Source organism: Branchiostoma belcheri, unplaced genomic scaffold, assembly GCF_001625305.1.
Source record: "Branchiostoma belcheri isolate BF01 breed outbred unplaced genomic scaffold, Haploidv18h27 scaffold114, whole genome shotgun sequence".
NCBI classification, from domain to species: Eukaryota; Metazoa; Chordata; class Leptocardii; order Amphioxiformes; family Branchiostomatidae; genus Branchiostoma; species Branchiostoma belcheri.
In genome coordinates this window covers 782,765-791,645 of record NW_017802536.1, presented here as the reverse complement: position 1 = coordinate 791,645, position 8,881 = coordinate 782,765, and positions in this window count along the sequence as shown.

Below are 8,881 nucleotides of genomic sequence, written 5' to 3'. Positions count from 1 at the left end.
GAAGGAGGTTGGTTGAAAGAGAAGAAGAACAAAAACGAAAACGAAAAAAAAAGGTAGCAAAATGACCAAAAGTCTTACATAACAAAGGCTGAAGAACATTTATTACCGATTTTAGCTAGTTTTGCTCAACAATCTATGGTATATATACATAATTTTCTCTCAGAAAATGGACTGGGAGACTCGTATCACGAGATCCAGTGATTCAAGTAGGCAGAAAAAAAAATGGGTTACAAAGTAGCAAAAATTACATGATGTGTTGTGATTGTTTAAATATCACGAACGGGAAGGGCATTTTTTTTCTATCAGGCTGCTTCTAACTAGCCTGGGCGCCAGACTGTTTCCAGGGCGTACGTACAATTAGGCCAGCTTCTCGGGTCCCGGACTAACATGCTCCCGAAGAAATTTTACCACAGAGCCTCTCAGTTCTCAGTTATAGCCCTGAGCCTGTACTCTGGCTAACTCGGGGCCTAATGCGCTATAGGTCTTGGTATCAAGGTTACTACTTGCTTCTACATGTACCAAGGACATTATACAGAGTGTATAATGTCCTTGCTTCTACCATGGAGGTAGAAATTCTACCTCCATGCTTCTACCATGGGGGTAAAAAAATTACTGTTAATTTTTACCTCCATGCTTCTACCAAGAGGACAGAAACGGTGAACGTAAAATGATTTGGCCTCCGACTTGCTTCATTGTGCCACAAATAGCCTCCTTCAGACTCCTTTGCATGCTGAATAAATAGTAGAAATTGACCGAGAAACGTAGCCTCCTTCGCAGACTTCTGAAGCAGGGCATTATTTCTTGGGGGGTGGCGTGGAGGGACAGCTACGTTTTGCTGCTGAGGGATTTTGCCGGGGAGAGACGATTTCACCGCACCGAGTTGAATTTATTTCAGACTTTTACAGTACAGCCCAAAAACATGAAACCTCTATGCAATCATGCAGGTAAAAAATATTTCTTTTTGACCTCCTTGATGCAATCTAGACCTGAGTTGGCTTTTCCTTTGGCTGGAGGCCACCTTGTAAAAAATCCTGGGGGTCCAACAATTAACTCACCAGGAGAAATTAACGCTTGATACAGATGCAAAAGCGGGCAGGACCGAAGGCGGTGAACAGATACTCAAACTTATGCATATTAACAAGCAAGTCACTCGCACTTGGTTCATTACAATATTAAAGTAGCTAATCACAATATTGAAATGAGGTATATGGCAAGGCAGGCCTGGGCCGCCTTAGCTCTGCTGAGCAAGCAACTGATTTAAACGGACCTTAAATTTCCCCCAAAAAATTTAAGCTCCTGTTTAGCACGAGTTTTTTTACTAATTTGCATCATCTTGTCTTGACTTGTCTGACTTTTGTTCCTTTTTGGACTTCCAGAAAAATGTATTATCTCATTTGCATATCAATTAATCAATAGTTTGTGCTTATAAACCTGCATTTGTCCTCTGGTCCTTTAAGTCACTGACGGAAGCTAGTGGATACTACCTGAAACGTCTGACCGTTTTCAAAAGTCCTATCAAGTCACTTGAGTAACTATTTTTTGCGTATTCAGAAGATACCTTCTAAAATCAAATGTATTTGAAATATTCATTATCCTGCTACTGTTATAGTAACTGTGCAGGTATATACAAAATAGACATGTATCCTGTTCGAGAGAAACCATCAGCAGCTAAAAAAGCTCCGTGTTTGAAGCGACACGACTGAACAGGGGATAGTCCTCCTACAGTCAGGTATGGTCAATATTTCAAATTGTTTCCATATGGCTTTCGGGATTACTGTGTACTTACGAGGTATCTAATATTCTAAGCCATATTATGATGCACAATCAACCAGAATGTAGACTAAGAGCCGAACCTTTATCACACTGTGTGTAGAATATTATAGACCAGCTATTAAAAAAATAGCCATAATGCTGAATAATATTTGTAGGCAGTAACTTACATAAAATGTAGCTATCACATACACTAGCTTATTGATATTTCCTTGTACAAATATCAAAACATAAAAAAAAACTATTAATGTGTAAGATTCTGCAACTTATCAGAAACCCAAATTACCGGGGATAATTTTTAAGGATATTTGAAACTATACATATACTCAGTGGTGTATTTTGCTTCTTTCTTATGCAGATTGAACATTTTTATTCGCTCACTCATGAGCGGTCCCCAAATATGTCGACGGGTGAGCTGATCCATATATCACTACTTTGTTTGTTGTTACCGCCGTGGTATATGTAAGCCAAGAAGTACTGAGCAATATACTGTGATATACCGTGACCAAACTTTGCAAACTGTCTGGAGTACTTTAGCTTATTCGATTAAAACCATTATGTTCCTTACGATACATTGTCCTTCAAATTGTATACTTTCTTTTCCTACAAAGCCTCTAGACCTTGCTAAAACGCTTAATACACCCAGGAGGAGCCACTTCTTGGGATAAATTGCTGCGACTAGAAATTACCTGAGAAGAACGTTCCTCATCTGTTTTGCCTGTGCTCGCATCAATCTTTTACAGGGGTTTTCAGAGAAAATGTACCATTATAAAGTCAGTATAGTTATGTAATATTTTGTATCCTGCCGCAATTATCTATATTGAGTCGTAGGTATAAACAAAATAAAGCGATATATTGAGTTGTAGGTATAAACAAAATAAAGTGTATCCTGTTTGAGACTAAACATTACAGCCGGCAGTAAAACAAAGCAATCCTCCGGGTGTACCTCCCTGCGACTGAACAAGGGCTGCTTTTCTACAGTCAGGTATGATCATTATATTTTTTTCCTCAATAATTCTATGTCATGTGGTATTCATGGCTTCTGTGAGACAAAAGTAGCCTACGCTGACCATTAAAAAGGCAGGCGTTTTATGGTTTTAGTGGCTGGTTTCTGATCGCTAGTGGATAGCTTATCTAACAACTCAGAACACGTCATCGAGTAGAAAACAACAGAAGGCTTGCATCATTACTCAGTGTCTGCCGTACATAAAGACAGTAGGCGAGGTCACTCTGCTCACATGTAGTTCATCAAACTCGTCATTAAAGAGTAAAGAGCTGACGACTAGATTAAAAAAGCAACAGAACAACAAGACTTATACGCCTGTCTCATGCTGAAATTAAATATTGCCAAATTCCTCACGCAAAATATTGTAATTTGAGTTCAGAAAACCATAAATTAAACTGTTAAAGGAATACTAACCTCCAGAAGGAGGTGCTATATTCCGACAGGCATTAATTTTAGGAAGTGAAAAATGCATATTACTTTACATTGTACAATTAAATGCCCATTTTGCGCACAAGTCTCAAAACGAAACGAATCCAGGACAAACTCTCCAAATACCCTCAAAACTATCCCAGAATACACCACGCTACCCCATTGGTGTCTATGTTTTAACCCATTGGTGTCTATGTTTTAAACAAAAAGTTACGTTACAGACCTAATTTCGGGGGCGATAAGAAAAATTCGTACCGTTTTGAGTTCTTTGGTATCTTACCAATCATTGCCCTTCTTAAAGTCCTTATCGCCCCTCATTTATGCCGAAAATATTGACGATGAAAATAACGACGTAATCTAGTTATCTTTTGCATAAGTGGCGTAATCTAATTATCTGCTAATTTAATACGTACATGCAAATAAGTTGAGAAAATCGAAACACGCAGGATGAAACTGGCGCTCACTGCATTAGGCCATGTTGATTTGATTATATGGATGACATCCCCTGGGAACCCCAAAACTGATGCGAGCGTGCGAATAAAAAAAAAGTTTGGCTAAAAAAAAAGTTGTTTTCATCATGAAATCTACATGGTTTTGAAGGTTGAACAGACGATACAGTATGGTTTGGCGGATAATCTAGTCTTCAAGTTCATTTCTTTACATTTTCGTCTTTTTGGTTTGATTTTGGCATTCTAAGACAGTAGTATCATTTTTTGCAACTTACGGTATGTCTTTGCTCATTTTGCAACTGTTTTGTACGATTTACAGTATGGTTGAAAACTTTTTTTTTTGGAAACGGCCGAAAATTCATGCGCGCGCGGATGTCATCCATATAATCAAATCAACATGGCCTTAGACATCCTGATATTATAGTATTTAAGCCGCAGGTCAAGCAAAGTAAAGCAAGTAATTTCTCAATAATCAGCTTCTTAGTGTGCTTGTCTCCTACCATTTTCGCCGAAAAAATGTTTATGTTGACTTGAAGTGTATGAGTATTGCGTAAGCCAGAGTTCCCGGATGTATCGATTGTGGTTCAGCATGGGGGGAAATGATATTGATATCGCTTTACAAACATGCGCCGCGCAAGTCGCACAAGCGAAATTATGTAAAAAGTCGGCTAGCTATGTATTCATTGCAGCATTATGTATCGGAAAACAGCACTTCCTTCTGGAGGTTAGTACTCCTTTAATTCCATATACAACTAGAGTTCGGAGGGCTCATGCCTTCGACAGTGTGATATTGCTTTCGTGGGTGTTGTGTGTATGTATAGTGTAGGCTTTTTGAAGATGATTATCGTAGTTTCCGTCAGGACCAAAGAAAAATGATCGCAGTTGTATCTCGCGTTGGGGTGGACGGATGTAATACGTTCTGCTATTGGGCTGTAGATGGTGCACGTTCTTTTGTTCTTATTGTATATGTGTTTTCGGGCGTGAAAATGAATTTTATTGGCGGCCCCCGGACACCCCTTTGACTCAGTTTGAGTCTGAAAATGGTCGCCCGGGTTGACCTTTGGTGTGTTTGTGGTATTATGAGATTGGTCCACTTTTTTGTCACAGAGGGGGTGTTCGGTGTCGATGAAAGATTTGTTTTCAACAAGGCACTGGTATCATTGGCGGGTGGACGTGGTGAGATATTAGTTGTTCCTGACGTTTTAAATTAGATAAAATCGAACGCAAGTTTTGCGAGTAGTAAAGTGGTGTATGCTAAAGTACGGGACATCACCAGGACCAAGGACATTCTATCACCGTGTGATGAAAGCTTCTTGCCGGGACAGACCTCGATCTGCTCGGAAACATGTATAGAGAGCACCGGGCCGTCACGCCGAAGGTTACGTGGCTTACACTTCCGGGTTATCGAACAAGGACATTATACAGGTCCTTGAACGAACGTAAAATTATGTGGAAAAATGCCATAATTCTGCAAATAGATATATATTTTCCCCAAAGGTTCTTTGAATTGTGGCAATCATATTTTCACTAAATGTGGCTATGCAATCGTGGAAAACAGCGTTTTAGGGGGCACACCCCAATTTATTTGGGGCCTCTATTCGAAGCTGCACACCCTCAAATCTAGCGACCGTCTCTGGCGTGGAATAATTCGGAAGGAGAATAACTGTATATGGGACGAAAGGATATCTCTTCAGCTACAAGACAAGCTGAGTTTGGTTTCTTTAACCTTTTTAAGTTTGGTAAAATCAACTCAAGAAACATTATTTTCACTCCCAAATTAATGCCCAAAATTGCGAATTTTCGCGTAGGATAATCCCACAAAAAAAAAAAACGTTTTCCGGCAGAAATGACTGATGCTGGCAGAAAGACCCAAGCCTTGACTATACCCGAGTAAATTATAAAGAAAATTCTAGTACTGTAATTTTCTAAACAGTCCACGGCGCGAGGGGTTGCAAATCCACCCCTACGAAGCCGCAGAGCGAAATCTAGGTCAAACGGGCGGATTACACTTGGCGCGCAAGGATACCCGGAAGTAAGGTTCGGAGCCAAAAGAAATTTTCACCCCAAAATCACCATTTCTTACACTCTTCAGCCATGTTAATGTTTAATGATACTTCGTGGCAGTTTATAACAAATGTCACCTCAAACTTGGACCCTCAAAACCCTTTCGTCACTTTTTTACAACGGACTATCGCAGAACTGGGATGTTTAGTGCATGTTCCTCAAGAAAGAAAATTACTCCGCACGTGTAGTCTCTAAAAGAGTCCCGACAAAAAAATGATTGTGTCCGAACAGCGTGAGTTTAGGTCCACCATAAAATCCCTTTCATCCCTCAGACCTGATCTAAAAAGGATTTGAGATGAAAGCCTGTTTATTACTGACAGGATCAGGCAGGGAAGTTTCGGCGTCCGGGCGATTGTCGGACGTATACGCTTATTTTGACCTGAGTACTGCGGTGGGGCACAGTGAGCCAAAAGAGGGCCTCTTGCGGGTCATGGGTAATTGCCATACTAGCAGTGTGTACACCGACGATTTATTTTGGTACTTCTTTTTTCGATAATTTTATTTTCTTGTGCAAATTATGCTCAGAAAGGCCCAGTTTTCTGGTAAGAAGGACAGAAGAATGTATATTTTTAGAATATGGCCAAAAAGTCTGACATTTTTCATGGTTTGACCTGTTATTAGCCTTTAAAAACTTGTGATCTTGTTACCTGCTATTAGCTGCGTGTATTAGCGATAGCTTGGGGATTTATCTCCCTTTTGTGTATTTGAGGATTTACAGATGAGTTTTTGATAGCCTATAGTCTGTCAAAAGCATAACTTGAGAAAGCTTAGGTGGATTATCTTGATATTTGGTAGGTGGGTAGGTCTTGATGGGACCTGGAAATGATTAGACTTTGGACCCCCTAGCGGCTTGTTGTGGTACTGCAGCTGAACTTCCAGTTTTGATATCTCATGATCTACACATGCTGGGGTGACGAAATCTGGATGGTAGGTAGCTCTTTTGCTGGGGAAGAAGTGGCGTGAGCTTGGGCCCCCTAGCGGCTTGCTCAGGAACTGCAGGGCTATCTGTTTGAAAATATTCAAAAGAGGATAACTCAAGAACCGGTGGACGGATCGTCGTGATTTTTGGTATGTAGGTAGCTTACGTGATGGTCGGTATAATTATGCGGCAATTACGCAAATCTGGATGTAATTTGCATAATTAATGGAGAAATTCTATAAATCAGCTGCATTACATTGTAGGACTATTCAAGCTTGTGACATGTAATTGAGAACGAGAGAAACACAGGCAGATATTGATTATGTAAATTAACACTTAATTTGCATAATTAATGAGAAAATGTAATAATTCCATAATGCTAACTGCCTGGAATTTCATACTTGGGGTTGCTAGTGTCTTTTCTAAATTTAAAGCGACCAGTGTTACTGCAGTAACGTACGGACCTCCCACGACGCCCATTTTCGAACTTGATCTTGCTATCGTCAACGGTAACTTGCTCGCAAAAAATCGTGAACATCCATTTGCAGATTCTCGAATTATCCCGCTAACAACAACAATGACCACCACAAAAGGTCAAATTCAATGACATGGGAACCCCTCACGAGGCCCATATCCGAACTTGACCTTGGTATTTTCAATGGTAACTTGCCAACTAAAAAACATGAACATCCATTTAAAGATTCTCGAGTTATCTTGTACACAAGAAAAAACACAAAAAACAAAGGTCAACTGCAGTGACATAGAAACCCCCACGGGGCCCATCTTTGAACTTGACCTCGGCATTCTCAACGGTAACTTGCCCACTAAAAGTCATGAACATCCATTTAAGGATACTCGAGATATCTTGATGACAAGGAAAAAACACCAAAAACCAAGGTCAATTACAGTAACTTAGAAACCCCCCACGAAGCCCATTTTTAGCCTTGACAATGGCCACCCCCAAATCAACCTGCCTGCCAAAAATCGTGAACCTCGGACCATGCCTTCAAACTTTACCGTGCATAATCTACAAAACAGGCCGAAAGCGATTTCATAGCCTTCTCGTCGAAGGCAATGAGACAAATCCCCTCAAAAACAAATTTACATAAACTCTAGCTCTACATATTTTATGGAGGTTTGAGGTCTCTTATTGATAATTGAAATAATATAAACTATAAATTTTGCATCCATAGCTTGAAGACCAAATCCACATTTTGACGGTTTAAACCAGACTGGTACTTCTCGGTGGGAGCGGTTCAAACCTTGCGGTTTTATAGAAAAACTCGTGGTCGTTTTAAGTTTACCTGTGTTAGCGCCCTTGAGATTTAGCCATGCAAAATAAAATATTCTCTCTATTTAGCATAATAAAGTTAGTAAAATTTTAATGAATAAGATTTTGTGAATCCAGCCACACAAATTACCGGAGTAACTACTGCCATTTTAATGCAAATTTGAAACAAATACTCAGAGGTGTGGCTGTATTTTGGTTTACTGGAAGGTTTAGCCTTCCCCATTTTTGGATGCGCCTTTCTCATCAATTTATGACTATTCAGAGGAAATATTCTATAATCAAGGCAGTATGGCTCTGTTACATGTATATATATACTACATGCAGTGTACAGCAGTAACGTGCAGGTGTAAACAAAACGCATCGACAGTAAACAGTAGGCAGCAAAACAGAGCAAAGTTCATAGTTTATAGCCATGTCACTTAACAGGGGTGTATTTCTACAGCTCAATATGATCATAATTTCATATTTATTTTACGTTTCTATGACTTGGAAGATTTACTAAGTATTCATGAGTTTCCCATCCCCAGAATGTGTTACGAAGACAGGGATCTAAACCTTATTTGCATAGGACAGGAAGGCATCGGAATGATCCTGTTGACGCTAAACAGCTTGTTTTTTTAGTGTGTTTTGAGGTGTTGGGGCATTTTTTGCTCAACGTTAGCTAAATTACTATAGGTCAAATCTGACAACAAATAGAGAATGAATTTTTTGGAATATTTATATGTTGTTTGTAACGTTATAGTGGTAACGCTTTACTGATGCTGTAACATAACAAACCACATGTTACATAATGAAAAGAACAAAAAAAATTCTCTATTTGATGTCAGATTTGACCTATAGTAATTTAATTTATATTGAGCAGAAAATGCCCCAACAGCTTAAAACACACTGAAGAAAATGTTTAACGTCAACAGGATCATTCCGATGCCTTCCTGTCCTGGGGTTTATACCCC